This window comes from Bison bison, unplaced genomic scaffold (assembly GCF_000754665.1).
Source record: "Bison bison bison isolate TAMUID 2011002044 unplaced genomic scaffold, Bison_UMD1.0 scf7180017864471, whole genome shotgun sequence".
NCBI classification, from domain to species: domain Eukaryota; kingdom Metazoa; phylum Chordata; class Mammalia; order Artiodactyla; family Bovidae; genus Bison; species Bison bison.
In genome coordinates this window covers 36,280,213-36,299,953 of record NW_011495032.1, presented here as the reverse complement: position 1 = coordinate 36,299,953, position 19,741 = coordinate 36,280,213, and positions in this window count along the sequence as shown.

The window sequence follows — 19,741 nt, the reverse complement described above, 5'->3', positions numbered from 1 at the left end:
GGGATACCTAAATGAACAAACTAATCCAACATTCCTCCTCTCATGGGATAGATTGTAGTCAGGGGAGAGGCAGATAATAATAAATAATTTAGGCATTATTAAAAGGTGATAAATAATATTATAAAACTACAGCAGGGGAGAGGAATAGGAAATGCAAGGATGGAGTGAGGTAGAAAGTGTCTTAAATAGAGTGGTCTGGTGTGACCTTGCTGAGGTGATGACATTTGAAAACAGACTAGAAGGAGGTGAGAGAACAACCATGTACATTTTTACCAGGAGTAGTTCCAGAAAAAGGAAAAGACTGATAGAAAGGCCGTGAGGCAGAAGTATGGTGACACGTTCCACGAATATCAAGGACACCAGCGTGGCTGGAGAGGAATAAGCTAGAACTGTGATGTCCTGTATGCTACACACATGCTGCTACTGAGGGACTGCAATTTTAGGTACGTTGTAAAATACTGAAATCTGCCTGCAGCTTTTAGATATGCTGTAAAATACTGAATTTGCCTGCACAGTTTTAGGTATGTTGTAAAATACTGAATCTGCCTGCAGTGCAGGAGACCCGGGTTAAATCCCTGGGTTGGGAAGATCCCCTGGAGAAGGAAATGGCAACCCACTCCAATATTCTTGCCTGGAAAATTCTATGGATAGAGGAGCCTGGTGGGCTACAGTCCATGAAGTTGCAAGAGTTGGACAAGACTTAGTGACTAAATGATGATGAAAATACTGAAAAACATGTTATTTAGAGTATATTTATGTTGATTATGTGCCAAAATCATGGTGTAGGTGGTACAGTGGGTTAAATACAATGTCCTTAAAGTAATTTAACATGATTTTAACTTCTTTCACGTGCTAGTAAAAACTTCAAGTCGCATACATGATTCACATAACATTGCTATTGGGCAGTGTTGACGAGAAGAACGGCAGGTTCTGTTGTCAGACTGAAAAGGAAGGGGGAGAGTATGTAGGACATTGGGCACTAATTTATAAAATGAAGAGCCAGTGAGACTGGACATAAGAGTGAGTGATTAGATTTACATTGTCCAAGAATCACTATGATTATTGTGTTGAGAATAAACTTTAAGGGAACAGGGACTGAAAAAAGAACAGAAGGATATTGCGAAGGTGGGGTGGTGTCAACAATATTTTGATGAACTGGATGTAGAAGCAGAGAAAAAGAGTGGTGTGAAAATATTACTCCAAGATTTTTCATCAAATTGTCTGGAAGGATGGTACTATGGTCACCTGATAGGGTAAGAAACGAAGGTTTGAGGAAGTAGTAGTGAAGATTAGGAGCTTGGTTTCAGATCTTAAGTTTAAGATACCTGCGTGCATGCTAAGTTGCTTCAGTCATGTCTGACTCTTTGCAACCCTATTGACTACAGTCCGCCAGGCTCCTCTGTCTGTGGCATTCTCTAGGCAAGAATACTGGAGTGGGTTTCTGTGCCCTCCTCCAGGGGATCTTCCTACCCCAGGAATTGCACCTGTGTCTCTTGTGTCTCCTGAGTTGGCAGGCAGGATCTCACCACGAGTGCCACCTGGGAAGCCCCTTAAGATACCTCTTAAGTATCAGAATGGAAATGATGAGAAGATACTTGGATATATCAGTATAGAAATCAGAGAAGCGATATAAAATGTCAATCCTCTGAATTCTACACACTCATGTGTGTGTGTGTTTGTGGAAATTTGGAAGTAATCAACATATGGGTGGTGGCAATGAAAGCCATGAGACTTGATAAAATCACCAAAAGGAGTAAATGTAAAAAAGAAGCTCAAAGGGTGACCTTTGGGGACTCCATGGTTAAGAGAAAGAGTCAACAAATGGTGAAATAAAAAGCAGGGACACCATAAGAGAGTGAGGTACAAGAGAGGAATGTTGGAGATTCTTCCAGGAGAGTTGGAAGAGTGAATGATCACTGAACTTCATTAATTATGAAATAAGACCATTTAGCACACTTCTGTTTTTTTTCCCACCCATATTTACCTGCATGTGAAAGTGAAAGTTTCTGAGTCGGGTCTGACTCTTTGCAACCCTGTGGACTGTAGCCCGCCAGGCACCTCTGTCCATGGAATTCTCCAGCCCAGAACACTGGAGTAGGTAGCCATTCCCTTCTCCAGGAAATCTTCCCAACCCAGGGATCGAACCCAGGTCTCCCGCATTGCAGGCAGATTCTTTACCGCCTAAGCTACCGGGGAAGCCCATTTAGCTGCATAGGAGTAGACATAGTTTTCAGAAATCTGGATGCAGCTTAAGTAAGCTGAATAGGAGAATATACAAGATACTGGGTGAAATACAGTAAAAGTGATGGTTCAGTGACTTTTTGGTCCTGTGTCAGCAGGGGGCATTTGGGCAAGACAGTCAGCAGTCATTATGTGATGCACAAACTGAGATTGCAAAGGTATTTTTATATGTGATTAGAATTTAAATTAGCATACTTTGATTAAAGAAGATTACCCTCTATAATGTGGGTGGGCCTGAAGAGAAAAAGACCGAAGTTCCCCGATAAAGAGGGAATTCTGCCTCCAGACTGCCTTTGTACTTGTGCTGCAACATCAACTCTTCTCTGGTCTCCAGCCTGCCATCCTTCCCTGAAGATTCTCCATTTGCTAAGTCCTTCCTCTCTGTATTCACATGAGTTTATTCTCCTCTCTTTCAGTCTCTCTCTCTTCATACTCAGACACACACACACACACACACACATACATATATATGTATCTTCCATTTGTTCTATTTCTCTGAAGAACCCTGACTAATACACTGAGTATATACTAAGAGCTTTCTGAGTACTCGTCAATGCCCTATGAATTATGAGTTTTTTCAATGTATCCTATTCAATGAATAGGCACAAATTCTCAACACCATGTGATCTTTAGATACTGTTTCCTCTAACTTTTTTATGGTTCCTTCCTAGACTCAGGTGTATGCCTCACACATATGCTGTTCATTACGCTGCTAAATGCCCCAGGGGGTCCTTTTGAAGATCTTCAAAGTTCTCTGGTGAAGTGCTCGTCTCTCCAGAACTTTGCCCCACAAACTCTAGCCATCTTTGCTTCCCTGGACTTTCAACTCCTCCTTCTCAGGTCAGAGAGTTGGCTCATGTGCCACTGCCTGAAAACACCCTTGAGAAGTAAGCCTCATGGCATCCTTGGCATTTGTTTCCCATCACTCAAGTATCACAGGTCCTCATTTCCTGATGTCCAGTATCCTGAAAATCGTTGTTTCTGTCATATATTTCTTCACCTACATTACATTTTAACTGTCTAGAGTTTTATAATATATTTTATTTCTGGGAAGAATTTTCTCTTTTCATGTGTAATACATCATGTACTAGAGATTCATTTTATATTTTATCTTTCTAAATCTTTGCCTTCTTCCTGCCCCTCAAAAATTTCAAATGTTCAATTTCAATTTCAAATGTTCAAAATTCTTGCTGGATAGAATTTTGAACAGTTTTTTTTCTTATTTCATAAAGATATTTTTGAGAGATCTGCCCTCTCTTCAATGCTAAACAATTTAACATTTTATATTTTACAGTGTTAAATATTTCACTGAAATTGAAAAGAAAACTTTTCCATTTACAGAAGGCTTTCTGTTCCCCAAGAAAATGCTATAGTTTTATTATAAATATTATGTATTACCTACTAATTGCATTCTAAAAGTTTTATGGTTTGTTGTTATTATACATGGTCCTCTTTATTTTGTTATTTTTTGCGTGTTTTATGTTTGATTTGAGGACATTTAGTAAACCATCCTCTTACTGAATTCTCTTATTATTTTCAAAAGGCATTTCAGTTTATTCTCTTTGTTTTTAGAGGTAAACAATCACATTTTCCATAATTAATGATACTATTGCCTCTTTCTTTTCAAAGGTATTTTTACCTCTTTCTTTTCAAAAGAAAGACTATGAACTTAACCTCTCACCCCGGCCCCCTTATTTCTTCTTTCTCTCTGAAGTAATTGTGAACCCAGGTTATGGAAGCTGTTGATCCTGGAGAATGCATCTAATATTCTGAGGATGGAGTAGAAAAAAAAAATCTCATTAAAGACAATCAATTAAAAGAAGCCTGAAAGTTTTCTTGATGAGGGGATACACTGACTTTGTGTTCTTTTGAATGGCTGCCTTATCCCAGTCACTCTCTTAGACTTGAAGGAAAGGCAGTCAACCTATACAGACTGTATTAGGAGCCATGCGCCCCAAGTTCCTATGACTGACAGAGGGCTTTCACTTGTACCCAGGTAAAGCAAGGACAAGTGAAGCTGCATTCCCATGCTTCAGTGAAGAACAACCCTTCTGACACATAATGCAACCTAAATACAGCAGCAAAAATGATTGTGTTTTCCACTTTATTCCACCATTTCTCTCTGAAACTTTGACATGGCTCAAAACCCATTATCTCCCAAAATCTATGAAGGCCAAGGATACATACAGTAAAAAGTAGGCAAAAAAAAAAAAAATACTTAAAGGGTATTAGTAATTTGTAAAATAGTGAGGCAAAACTGCATAAGTAATATGTCCCAATAAAGCAAAGTTGCTGAGTCAAAAAAATCATTAACATAAAATGAATGAGGATCATCAAAGGAATATAGTTAGAAATTATTCTATAACTAAATACTGATTCATAACTTAAAAAATATAATAGTGGAACTAAAAAGATAAAAGACCAGCTAGAGCTCAAAGTGGAAGAAATTACTCAGAATAGAGAGAAGAAACGCAGGAATATAAGGAGCATAAGGGAAAGATAAAAGAACTGGAGAACAGATCCTAAAGATACACCAACAGTAAGTATTTCAGAAGGTGAAGAAGAAATGGAAATCAGAGAATAAACAAATAATCCATAAACTAATAATAAACAAATAATCCATAAACCAGAGAATAAACAAATACTAGAATAAACAAATAATCCATAAACTAAATAAACAATTAATACATTAACTAATAATAAACAAATAATCCATAAACTAAAACAAAAACTTGACCCTTCAGATCAGGGATACATATAAAAATATTTTCGTGACATTTCAAAAAGATCCACATAAAAAACAAAATATTTTAAAATATATGAAAATTATACTGGTAGATTTTATATAAGCTACCAAAGCAAGAAGATGGTAGAACAACACATAGAGATTAGAAAAAAGGACTACAATCCTCAAATCCTATAACCAACTGAAAATCCGTTAATCTCTCAATACATTACAACAGTCTCCTGGGCTTTCCTTAACTTGAGTTATCCACGTTAATAGAACCTACTGACCTTTTGGTTTCAGAAGTTCATAGAAATCTCTGGTCTATAATGTCCCCCCATCTACTCTTCTCAGTATTTCCATGAATATAGTCACATGTTTACATTTCTTCCTTTACTTCAGTGGAATTTGGAGACAATAGGGGATATAAATGCTTATACTTGTGTGTGTGTGTGTGTACGCACATATGTACTCTTCTAGTGTATCTTATAAAAAATGGGCTTCCCAGTTAGCTCAGTGGTAAAGAATCCCTCTGCCAATGCAGGAGCCACAGAGAAAGTTGGTTCAATTCCTGGGTCAGGGAGATCCTCTGGAGGAGGAAATGGCAACCTACTCCAGTATTCTCGCCTGAAAAATCCCATGGAGAGAGAAGTCTGGGAGGCTACAATCTATGGGGTTGGACGGTCTATGGGGTTGCAAAGAGTTGGACATGACTAAGCATGCATGTACATTAACGCATGCACAAAAGTATTCAAGATATTTTGGTTAAATGAATATGCATACATATAAGGATTTTTGTCATGTTCTTTCAGTGATTAGAAGACAAACTATGTGCATAGAGTAAAGGAGGTTTAGGAGTCAAAGATTCCTGTTTTGATTTGCCCCTCTGTACTCCATTTAATAGATGGAATTAGTAGATATAAGTATATAAGTATAGTAATTATCTCAACAATACCAGGGATCATATCAGTGAATTGATTATTTTAAATTGCTGTTGACAGACTCCACTCCAATTAAACAAAACAATAGTGCTTCACATCATATTGAATTGTCCACTTAGATTTTTCTCTATTAATACATGTCTTTCGTTAATGATTACATAATTGCTTTTCTACAATTTCTAATTCATAGTTTTGTTTTGTTTTCTTTTTAATTTTACCTAGGGCAGACCAAGAAATGTGCTCAAAATAAGAATGTGTGGTTAGAAGGCATATATTAAGTTGCTTTGCTGGCAGGCAACATATATTTTTATTTTTAAATGAAGGTAGTGTCTATCTTTTGCTGGCAATTGCTACTGGCACTCAGCCACCCATATCCTAATTTTGCAATTTTTATGCCTCTGTGCTAGGCAGATGTTTATCTAAATCATTTAAATCTCTGTCTCCTACATTTTAGACACATTTAATATTAAGAGATGCTCCCTGTATAACAGCATAGATTAAAAGTTAATTAAGAAGAAGTTAAAGAAAGAGAAAAGTAATTACTTTTTCCATAGATATTTGTTTCATTTTTGGCAGGTTAAAATTTAGAAAGTCTTGAAAATCAAATTTTTCTAAAAAAAAAAATCATTATTGTTTGCTTCTTCATACACTGAGAAATGCCAAGTTAATTAAGAAAAGCAATCCACTTAGTAATGCAGGATAAGCTAATGGATAAGTAACTTTGCTCATTCAGTAGATTATTTTATAGGATTGATGTTTTTAAAAGCTCTATATGTAAATTATCCATCAAAAATGGAAATCATCAACATGTAATTAGAAATTCTCACAGGATTTCAAATATAGTAGGGTATAAGAAAGAAATTTGAAGTTTTTTCCCAAGCACTTCTAAAATATATAAACTCTAGTTGAAAAATAAGTGTAATGAAGTGATTTTACATATCTGATTTTATGCTACTGTGATTTAATGGGGAAAAATCTTGTTAAATGGCTGCAGAATTTAGGTTTCTTGTACATGCTCTGTCACTCTCCTGCTGTGAATATCTCTTTAACCTTTATAAATCCCTAGAGCTCCTTCATACAGTGGTATTGTTAGGGCAATGGAATTAGTGTTCACATAGAAAGGATCTCAGAAAATCTCCAGATTGAGATACATTATTTTCAGCCTTCTTCAAGGGAACACTGCTAATTGCCATATATTTATATTAAATTCTTCATAATAATAAACACTGTAATTAGAAATGCAAGATTACTGCTATTACAAGTCATTTTAAGCACCTTAAATCTGCAATAACAAAATGAATCTCTTTGGACTGAAATGAGATATATAGCTATATCACCAGAGAAATACAAATGCTTCCTGATTTGAGGATGGATTCTTGTGAAGAGTCCAAGACTACTGTTCATCAAAGCAGGTGATGTTCAGCAAAAAGTTATAGAAACAGTCATCGAGATGCTCTCTTTCCCATGGTTTTAGTTAATTGATTGATAATAGGGTCCATAAGATCTCAAGAATACAAGCTTTGCAAAGGAAATAAATATTTCTCATATTTTCTCTTTTATACTCTTTAATGCTCTACATAAAAGTCACTTAGTCGTGTCCGACTCTTTCGAACCCCATGAACTATACAGTCCATGGAATTCTCCAGGCCAGAATACTGGAATAGGTAGCCTTTCCCTTCTCCAGTGGATCTTTCTAACCTAGGGATTGAACCCAGGTATCCAGCATTGCAGGCAGATTCTTTACCAGCTGAGCCACCAGGGAAGCCCAAGAATACTAGAGTAGGTAGCCTCTCTCTTCTCCAGCAGATCTTCCCAATCCAGGAATTGAACTGGGGTCTCCTGCATTGTAAGTGGATTCTTTACCAGATGAGCTACCAATGAAGCCCCTTTAATGCTCTATCAAACACTTTAAAAGCTTAATATATAAACAATTAAATAAATAAATCCTTGAACTATGAATTCCCTATACATTTTATAATTATTAGTTTGTATTTAGCAATAAGGAGATAAAGGGCCTTAGGATAAAAAATGAGAAGTGGAGAAGGAGCTATTTTCTTGTTTTGTTATTAACCTTTGAGTTCCACTTAGCACCATAAAACCAAAACATTCAACTCTTTTGCTAGCCATGTGTATTAATACAATCCAGAGTTTGAAAAGGTGGAATGATAGAAAGAACATCATCTTTGGCATCAGTAGACTGAGATTCTCAGCTTACCATTTTCCTGGCTGTGTGAATCTGGTCAGCTTAATTTGGGGATTCCATTGCATCACTGGCACTGTTATGATGACTGGAGGAACAAACCTGAGTCAGCCTGGACCTCGATTCTTGATAATTCATATGCAACACAGCAATCAGCATTGGGGTCTGTGGCTGCTATCCCAAGTAAGTTTTCTAGGAATTTCCTGGAAGTGAGCTGACTGTGTCTCAGGAACAAGTTTCTCTTTTGCCTTGTACTTCCGTATCAAGCTCTGGATTAAACTAAGGGAAACTTAAAAGCACTGACTACACATCATGACCATTCTCACCTACAGTACATCTTGACTTTCAAGCAGCCATAAAGACAACTTTTGGTCAATCTGTAGTTATAACTAAAGAATATCTAGTTTTTGTCTTCCTTGTTGTAAGTCTAGTTAAGAAGATATCATAAGGATTATACATTCTGCTTCATATAAACTAAAAGTAAGTTTAATTTGTATAATCATTAAGGGATTTGATTTAGGTCATTCCTGAATGGTCTAGTTTTTTCTCTACTTTCTTCAATTTAAGTCTGAATATGGCATAAGGAGTTCATGATTTGAGCCACAGTCAGCTCCCCATCTTGTTTTTGCTGACTGTATAGAGTTTCTCCATCTTTGGCTGCAAAGAATATAATCAATATGATTTCGGTACTGACTATTTGGAGATGGCCATGTGTACAGTCTTCTCTTGTGTTGTTGGAAGAAGGTGTTTACTATGACCAGTGTGCTCTCTTGGCAAAACTCTGTTAGCCTTTGCCCTGCTTCATTCTCTACTCCAAGGCCCAATCTGCATGTTACTCCAGGTGTTTCTTGACTTCCTACTTTTGCAATCCAGTCCACTATAATGAAAAGGACATTTTTTGGGGGTGTTAGTTCTAGAAGGTCTTGTAGGTCTTCATAGAACTGTTCAACCTCAGCTTCTTCAGGGTTACTGGTTGGGGCATAGACTTGGATTACTGTGATATTGAATGGTTTGTCTTGGAAATGCACAGAGATCATTCTGTTGTTTTTGAGACTGCATCCAAGTACTGAATTTCGGACTCTTTTGTTGACTATGATGGCTACTCCATTTCTTCTAAGGGATTCCTGCCCACAGTAATAGATATAATGGTCATCTGAGTTAAATTCACCCATTCCAGTCCATTTTAGTTCACTGATTCCTAGAATGTTGACATTCACTCTCACCATCTCCTGTTTGACCACTTCCGATTTGCCTTGATTCGTGGACCTGACATTCCAGGTTCCTATGCAAAATTGCTCTTTATAGCATCAGACTTTACTTCCATCACTAGTCATACCCACAACTGGGTGCTGTTTTTGCTTTGGCTCTGTCTCTTCATTCTTTCTAGAGTTATTTCTCCACTGATCTCCAGTAGCATATTGGGCACCTACCGACCTGGAGAGTTCCTCTTTCAGTGTCCTTTCTTTTTGCCTTTTCATACAGTTCATGCGGTTCTCAAGGCAAGAATATGGAAGTGGTTTGCCATTCCCTTCTCCAGTGGACCATGTTTTGTCAGAACTCTCCACCATGACCCATCCGTCTTGGGTGGCCTTACATGGCATGGCTCATAGTTTCATTGAGTTAGAAAAGGCTGTGGTCCATGTGATCAGATTGATTAGTTTTCTGTAATTGTGGTTTTCATTCTGTCTGCCCTCTGATGGAGAAGGATAAAAGGCTTATGGAAGCTTCCTGATGGGAGGGACTGACTGAGGGGGAAACTAGGTCTTGTTCTGATGGGCAGGGCCATGCTCAGTAAATCTTTAATCCAATTTTCTGTTGATGTGTGAGGCCATGTTCCCTCCTTGTTATTTACCTGGGGTCAAATTATGGGACTTTTTTTAAGTCAAAAAAGTTTCAATTATGAAAACTGGCTATAGTTTTGCTTTTTAGTTACATCTTGTATCCACACTTTTGTGGGGGGTGGGTTTAATGAAGTTTTGCTATTAAGAGAAGACAAATTGAAACTACAAGAAAAAGAGTCAGCCTTGCATGGAAAATGGGTAACAGCATATATAAGCATAGACAAAGCACAATTAAAATGGGCAGGGAAAATGTTTTTTTTTTTGGTTGATTGTTACAAAAAGCACTTTTTCTGTACTGAATTAATACTCTTGTTATTATAATTTATGGTACAAAATGGAAAAAAAATTCTCTAAAACTAAGTCTGGAAGAAATGGAGGAGACCTTGACTCCAGTTCATTTGTGTGTAATAATGCAGTCAGCATTGGAATCTGTGGCTAATGCAATCAAGGTGGAGTTGACTGCTCTGGAAATGAATTAGTTGCATCCCAGCAGCAAGGTGACTCATTTCCTTCCTAATTATTGGCCACATACACACACAAACACACACAAAATGTTAGTCGCTCAGTCCTGTATTACTCTTCTCAATCTCATGGACTATAGCCCACCAGGCTCCTCTGTTCATGGTATTATTCAGCCAAGGATATTGGAGTGGGTCACAATTTCCTACTCCAGGGGATCTTCCAGACCCAGGGATGGAACCCACATCTCTTGCGTCTCTTGCACTGGCATGTAGATTCTTTACCACTAGTGCCACTTGAGAAGCCCCTGACTTACACTAGAAAAATTCAAAAGCTATGTAACTACAACAACGGCCATAAGAATTCTAGAGAGTCCACTTTGGCTTCAAAGAACATCACCTGATGGCTGACCTCTGGTCTTGAAGTTCTTTGTCCAATCCAGTACATTTGGACCAGTTAAGTCAATTTACTTTATCAAGCACTTATGCAGGATTATAGGAAGTACTAGATGAAGAATGATGCTAATGTTTAAATTTTAAGAAGGTTTTTAAATGGGCTACATTTCTCTGCTCCATGCAAAAATAAGTTCCACCAATAAAAATAATTCCACAATAATTAAAAAATATTGTTTTAACACAGCCTATTCATAAGTTTGAAACAATATACAGATATGTTCCTTTCAGTATTAATGCCATATTATGACTCTTCCAAGAAAAAAAGGAAATATATTTTTCATTAAATAAACAAGAATATGTTAAAATTAAATCTGCTTCTTGGCAGACTTAAGTTATCATGTACATCTAATGACATAGGATGAAAACTTTGTGATACGCAGCTGCTTGGAGTCTGACAATAGAATACTCAGAGATGTCATCTATCAGACTCTGAAAGGCAGATTTCTCATGGGTATGTCAGCATTCTGGCTGACTCTATTAAACTGCATCTATCTAAACCTCCATATCATGAGTAATCTACTCTCTAGGTACAAGAGAAGTTGTATCATGAGATTTTATATTATTCTAAGTACAACTGGAAAAGGCCTAATAGAATGTTATAGTACATGTAGTACCTCATTTGGAAAAACAAAATGAAACTTAGTACCCATAAGGGAGGAGAAAATGCAAACTCTGAAGTGAATGAGATGGGGAAGAAATTAGCAAATAAAAAGGCAAATGAGCTTGATAGAACTTGCCTCTCTAAGAGCTGTTAGAACTGTCTAAAGTTGGCCATTTCATCACTTACAGAATCTGCTTCTGCAACTATTCTTCATATGGAACGTTAAGAAAAGCTTTTCTTGGCGATTCTTCTTGGCCTCATTTTTCCTACATTCTGTTTTGATAAATGTCTTTTATTTTTGAGATATTATTTCTTTGCTATAAAATATTTTCAGAGAGGAAAAAAAAAAAGCACAATAAGCTGAGTAAGAGACTGGCATGTAAAACACTAGCATTAGCAAAACAGCACTGCACATAGTCCTTGAAAGGGTTACTTGTGGGTGGAGGCCAGAGGAGAGAGAAAGCTAAAGTGCAGGGATATTCTTAGAGCTAAATTAAAACAAAACCAAACATTGTGCCATCAGTATTAAAGGGTGAGACATTGGCTGTGATAGTATGCTTCAAAAATACAGCCATAACTATTCCTCGGTGAAGCAAGCCACCCCAGTTTTCTGGTGTGGCTCATCCTTCTGCATTCTGAATACTCAACAAAGATGTTTTAGAGTAAAAATGAGTAATAGTGTTCTGCCAGTAACTGTCACATTTTGGTTTGTACCCTATAATTTTTTTGTAGGCGAACCTTTTTTTTCCAAAGCTCATAATGATTTTTGAGGGGGAAAGAATTTAGTTTAATAACTTGAGGGAAGACAAAGTCTGGTGACAGAGAAGGGGGAAATAAAAGAAGATAGGAGAGGAGGGTGGAGATGTTTGGTAGTGCAGAATACTGGACTTTAAGCGTGTATTAGGAATGGATGGGGCCTGGTACTATTTTCAGGAAATGACTTTTACATCAATTGCTTCATTCTACGTAAATAGGTTGGTTTCTTTACAGATTTTAATGTGACTATGAGACAGGATTAACATTATACAATCCATTCTTTAAATGTTTATATTTTTTACAGAAATGTATTATTAAATAAAGCTAGATAAAACTAAAATAGTAATAGCAATAGAAAACCATATTCTCTTTGTGATTTTAAATTCATTCATTCATGCATGTATTTATTCAAAAATATTCATTTGGTTCCTACTCTGATTTAAGTGCCCATCTATAGAGATATAGATGTGAGTACAGACACATTCTATGCCTTTAGGGAGCTGACAGTGTTGTGTGAAGAAGAATGTGCAGCTCTGTCAATGACTATGACACTGAAATATCACCCAGGATTCCCTGAGGAAGTGATTTCAGTGCTGAGATCTAAAGGATCAGAAAATGTTAACTTGGAAACGAGAGGTAAGAAGACTATTATTAAGTATAGAGAGAATATCATATCCTAAGGCTCTGAAGGGGCGATACCTGGTGAGCATGGGGGTATAGGAAAAATACATTGATTGGGGCAGAGAGACCGAGGAGGAGAATCATATTAGATGAGGTTAGAGAGGTAGGCAGGGGCCAAGTCACTTGAGATCTTATAGGTCATATTAAGAGATTTTGATTTTTCCTAACAATATGGTAAAGTCACTTATGGTTCTTAAACCAGAGGGAGGTGGGGCTGGAGGAAAGTATGAATACACAAACACAGAATTTGTGTATTGTGAATTTGGACAATCACTATGCCTACAATATAAAGAACAGATGAGTGTCAGGCAGACTATATATGAATAAATTAATTGATACACATAGAAATAACTAAAGGAGGTGGCCCTGCCCTCTGGAACTGAGGAGCAGATAGCTCTGCCTTCAGGCTCATTCTGCCCTTTTCTTGGGGAAAAAGAAAAGACAGCCCTACTGTCTTATCCTTTAGAATTCCAAAAGTCCAAGGGCCTTTCTTCATTTTATCCCATCTTTGTCCCCTTTGGGTCTAAGTTGGGAGAGCTTCTGCTGGTATAAATCCATCTCTATTCCTGGATTCTGCTGAGATGGCTGATTAGATCCATTACGTTACTCCCATCATCTTCTCATGGAGTTATTTTTCAGCCACATCCTTGGCATTCTCTCTAGGACACAGTTTCTTACTTTTTTTTTTTTTTCAGTTAGGTGAGGTTGAGAGTTTTCTAAATCTTCAAATTCTGATTTCTTTCTGCTTAACAGTTCTCTCAAGGCTGTATCTTCAACACTTTGCTTATAAACCTCCTCAGCTAAACATTCAAGTTTCTAACTTACTACTTTCTTTTCAAAAAACACTAGAAAACAATTTACTCAGTTTCTTTGTTACTTTATAATGAAGACTGCATTTTCTCCAGTTGCCAAAACCTGTTCCTTAGTTTCATCCGAGGCCTCATCACAAGCACACTTCACATCCAAATTGCTGGACTGCAATTGGTCAGAGCAAATACCGTTCTCCAGCAAGACAAGAGACAACTCCACATGGATATCACCATATGCACAATACTGAAATCAGATTGATCATATTCTTTGCAGAGGATGAGAGAAGCTCTACACAGTTAGCAAAAACAATACCAAGGGCAGACTGACTCCAATCAAGAATGCCTTACTGCAAAATTCAGACTTAAATTGAATAAAGTAGGGAAAAAACCAGACCATTCAAGTATGACCTAAACCAAATTCCTTACTATTATACAGTGGAAGTGACAAATAGATTCAAGGGATTAGATCCGATAGACAGAGTGCCTGAAGAAATATGGGTGGAGGTTCGTGACACTGTACAGGAGGTGGTAATCAAGACCATCCCCAAGAAAAAGAAATGCAAAAAGGCAAAATGGTTTCTAAGGAGGCCTTAAAACTAGCTGAAAAAAAGAAGAAAAGTGAAAGGCAAAGAGAAAAAGGAAAGATATACCCATTTGAATGCAGAGTTCAAAAGAATAGCAAGGAGAGAGAAGAAAACCTTTCTCGGTGACCAGTGCAAAGAAATAGAGGAAAACAATAGAATGGGAAAGACTAGAGATCTCTGCAAGAAAACTAGAGCTACCAAGGGAACATTTCATGCAAAGATGGGCACAATAAAGGAAAGAAATGGTATGGACCTAACAGAAGCAGAAGATATTAAAGAGAGGTACAAGAATACAGAAGAACTATACAAAAAAGATCTTCATGACTCAGATAACCACGATGGTGTGATCATTCACCTAGAGCCAGACATCCTGGAATGTGAAGTCAAGTGGGCCTTAGGAAACATCACTAAGAACAAAGCTAGTGGAGGTGATGAAATTCCAGTTGAGCTATTTCAAACCCTAAGAGATGATTCCGTGAAAGTGCTGCACTCAATAGGCCAGCCAATTTGGAAAACTCAGCAGTTGCCACAGGACTGGAAAAGGTCAGTTTTCATTCCAATCCCCAAAAAAGGCAATGCGAAATAATGTTCAAACTACCGCACAAATGCACTCATCTCACACATTAGCAAAGTAATGCTCAAAATTCTCCAAGCCAGGCTTCAACAGTACTTGAACCATGAACTTCCAGATGTTCAAGCTGGATTTAGAAAAGGCAGAGGAACCAGAGTTCAAGTTGCCAACATCCGCTGGATTATCGAAAAAGCAAGAGAGTTCCAGAAAAACATCTATTTCTGCTTTACTGACTATGCCAAAGCCTTTGATTGTGTAGATCACAACAAACTGTAGACAATTCTGAAAGAGATGGGAATACCAGACCACCTTACTTGGCTCCTGAGAAATCTGCATGCAGGTCAAGAAGCAACAGTCAGAACTGGACATGGAACAACAAACTGGTTTCAAATAGGGAAAGGAGTACATCAAGGCTGTATATTGTCACCCTGCTTATTTACCTTATATGCAGAGTACATCACACAAAATGCGGGGCTGGATGCAGGACAAGCTGGAATGAAGATTGCCAGGAGAAATAACAATAACCTCAGATATGCAGATGACACCACCCTTATGACAGAAAGTGAAGAAGAACTAAAGAGCCTCTTGATGAAAGTGAAAGAGGAGAGTGGAAAAGCTTGGCTTAAAACTCAGCATTCAAAAAACTAAGATGATGGCATCTGGTCCCATCATTTCATGATAAATAGATGGGGAAACAGTGGAAACATTGGCTGACTTTATTTTTTTGGCTCCAAAATCACTGCAGATGTTGACTGAAACATGAAATTAAGATGCTTGCTTCATGGAAAAAAAGCTATGACAAACTTAGACAGCATATTAAAAAACAGTGGCATTACTTTCCGACAAAGGTCTGTATGGTCAAACTATGGGTTTTCCAGTAGTCATGTATGGATGTGAGAGTTGGATTATAAAGAAAGCTGAGTGCTGAAGAATTGATGCTTTTGAACTGTGGTGTTGGAGAAATCAAGAGATTTCTTCCAAGAGAATCTCTTGGACTGCAAGGCGATCAAATCAGTCAACTCTAAAGGAAATTAGTCCTGAATATTCACTGGAAGGACTGATGCTGATGCTGAAATTCCAATACTTTGGCTACCTGATGCAAAGAACTGAGTCATTGGAAAAGACCCTGATGCTGAGAAAGATTGAAGGTAGGAGGAAAAGGGGATGACAGAGAATAAGAAAATTGGATGGCATCATTGACTGGATGAACGTGAGTTTGAGCAAGCCCCAGGAGTTGGTGACAGACAGGGAAGCCTGGAGTGCTGCATATCATTGGTTCTCAAAGAGTCTAGCGCAACTGAAGGACTGAACTGAACTAAGCTGCTGTACATTGCTTCTTAATATGTAAGAGAAAGTGAAAGTTGCTTAGTCGTGTCTGACTCTTTGAGACCCCATGAACTATACAGCCCATGGAATTCTCCAGGTCAGAACACTGGAGTGGATAGCCTTTCCCTTCACCAGGGGATCTTCCCAACCCAGGGATCAAACCCAGGTTGTCCACATTGCAGGCAGATTCTTTACCAGCTGAGCCATGAGGGAAGCCCAATTTGTAAAGGGAAGCCTAATTTGTAAATATTTCCTCTGATACTAAGGATAACATCAATTACCTAAGTAACTAGGTTACTGCCTTATTCCTTCAGATGAATGAATCATCAAGTATAAAATCTGCTATTTATATGAACATAAACCACTGCTACAACCTGTTAAATGAATGGTCCTAACTTCATGGTGTAAATGATCAGATTTTTCCTCCAACTTCCATCACATTATTTTTTCTTCCAGCTATTTATCCTATACCTAATATTTTAGGAAAAATAAAGACAGAAAAACAACAACAACAACAACAAAAAACCCACATCAGATTGCTGTAAGGAAGGAATTGGCACAGCAGGCACTAACTTCCTGTCTTGGTCTACTTGGGATGCTGTAACGACATACCACAGACTGTGTAGCTTATTCACCTCACGGTTCTGGGGTTGGAATCTGTGGTCAAGATGCCAGCATGGCAGCAGGAGCATTCTCATTTGGCTTACTGAGTTCTTGTACCCTCACGTGCTGGAAGGCGCTAGAGAACTCTGGGGGAATTTCTTTTATAAGAACACTGTCCCACTTGTGAGGGCTCCACTCTCATTATTCATCTCCCAAAGTTCCCATTTAAAAATACCATCACTTTCAGGGGTTACAATTTCAATATCTAAATTTTGGGAGGACACAAACATTCAGATCATAGCACTCCCTTCAGGCATTGAAAGTCTCAAAAGAGAGGAACACTGGCAGATAACTCAGTCTAATCTCCTTGCTAACTGGACATTTGGGTTTATAAACTATTAATATTTTCTAGGAAGAAGACAATTTACCTCTAAAATTCACTTCACATGATTCTTTAGCTAAAGATGAATCCAGAATCTATGAGGTTCAGCTCCCTGGAATTTATGGGTATATTTAAATTAGGAAACACCTAATGCTAAATTAGGAAACAGCCATGTCAGACATAAAAATGGTAGATCCATTAATTAGAGGTGTTTCCTAATTTAAATAAGCCCAGTTGAAGAGCTGATTCCAACAGCCTCAAATGGAGACCTCATTTATAATTCTTGGCCAGAGGAGGGAATCTAATGGGAAAAGACAGGATTGTGGGAGGTTCTTTTGTTGTATCAGAACCTTCTCTATATTTTGAGGTGCTCTGACATTATTTAGTAAAGTCTAATATGAAGTAAAATCTCAAAGTCCTATCTAGAAGTCTGATTAGAAAATCCATTCTTTTATGTTAACTCATACTCCGAAGAGATTTTCCTGTTAATGAGCATAGATTTTAAGACTTTTTTCATCCACTATATTAACAGGGTAAAAATGGGCTGCATATAAACATAACTTCTTTCTGAGAAGATGTATATGGAAGATTCCTTTGACTGCTGAGCACTTTGATGAACTTGGATAGACAAAGTTGGAGAAGAAACTTTGGATAGTTACACTGATATTCATTTTGGAATGAGGAGATTTGGGGAAACTGAAACACAAATCAAGAGATACAGAATTAAGGGAAAGAGACTAAAAAAGTGCTGTATTCTTCTACTTGCCAAAATGTTAACACAGACTACTAAAACTCAGGAAATTTCTGGACTATGTGTATTTTTCATAGGAACTCATGCAAGGTATAATATTCTTTCCTATGGTGAGATGTGAAAAAACATTAAAAAAAAGAAAAGAAATCATAATTGGGAACATAAAGGATTATAAAAAACAAAAAAATATACAAATAGAGATATGGGATTTTTTTTTTTCACTTCTCCAAATTATATATTGATATTTGAGGCACATTAAATTAGGTCTGCACTATTTGGAGCACTTCTGATAGGTTTTGATACATTTATTTAAGCTTGTCTATATCATTTAGAAAAATAGGATTAACTAATATCTTCTATAATTTAGCCTACTTTTTTCATCTAAAAATATTTCATAAAAAGACCACCTACATGTGAAAATTCTGAAGAAGTATAGGTCAGAGCAAGGATTATAGAGAAGAGAGTGCATACAGGATACAAGGAGTCAGACTTCAAGAACAGGATCAAAAGAAAGAAAGAAGTTTTATTTGGGTACTGTCCTAGTGATGGGGAAAAGAAGCCAGAGGGAGAAATTTAAAACTCAGTGAGATAAAAGGAAATAAAGCACAACTGAGGGGCAGATAAAGGAGATCAGTTCTGAGTGTTCTTTGGAAGGAATGATACTAAAGCTGAAACTCCAGGACTTTGGCCACCTCATGTGAAGAGTTGACTCATTGGAAAAGACTCTGATGCTGGGAGGGATTGGGGGCAGGAGGAGAAGGGGACGATAGAGGATGAGATGGCTGGATGGCATCACTGACTTGATGGACGTGAGTCTGAGTGAACTCTGGGAGTTGGTGATGGACAGGGAGGCCTGGCGTGCTGCAATTCATGGGGTCGCAAAGAGTCGGACACGACTGAGCAACTGAACTGACAGAACTGACTGAGGGGCAGATAACTCATCCCCTTACAATGCCCTCCCTTCTCCCCCCTAAAAAAGTATCCACATAATGATAAAGCTTTTTCACAGTGACAAAAGAGGACATTTTTGAAATATGAACCTAAAAATCATCAGTACAGGCAAACACAAATGCAAAAGTATAAACAGTCTTAATTTATTAAAGATTAGTACCAAATAAATTAGAAAATGAGAATACTAATAACCCAACTGATAACCCTTGTTCTACAAGCCATCAAAACCAACAGTGAAGATATAAAACCTGTAAAACAATACGACAAACAAAATGATCTATTCTTAAGAAGCATTTTGACACGTATGAAAAACAATTTGAACCAGAAATTCAAAAACTGAGGAAAGATTTCTTTGGGGATTTTTTTTTCTTTTTTTCATTGTTGTTTGTTTGTTTAAAGCCACACTGCACTGTTTAAAGGATACTAGTTCCTTGACCAGGAATTGAACCCAAGCCCTCTGCAGTGGAAACGTGGAGTCCTAACCACTGGACCAACAAAAAATTCTCTAAGTTTTTAAAAGACAAAATGACATAAAAAATGAAAACTGAAATACAAAGTGCTCAGAGAACTAACTCAAATGCAAACATTAGTCTCATTAAAAATAATAGGAGAACAATAAAGAAAGTGAAAATGAGATTAGGAAAGACACATAGTTCAGGAAAAAAAAATGTGACCTGGGGATTTTAGAATCAGTTAAGTTGATTTTTAAGGATCAATGCTATTGAAAAACAGCTTTACACATATACAGAATACAACCTAGTGATAAACAGGGAAATTTCAGCAATGTGAACTTTTAACACATTTAATTGTAGATGTAACACTAAAACAAAGAAGAGGTTAAGGATGGACTAATAATGTTTTATG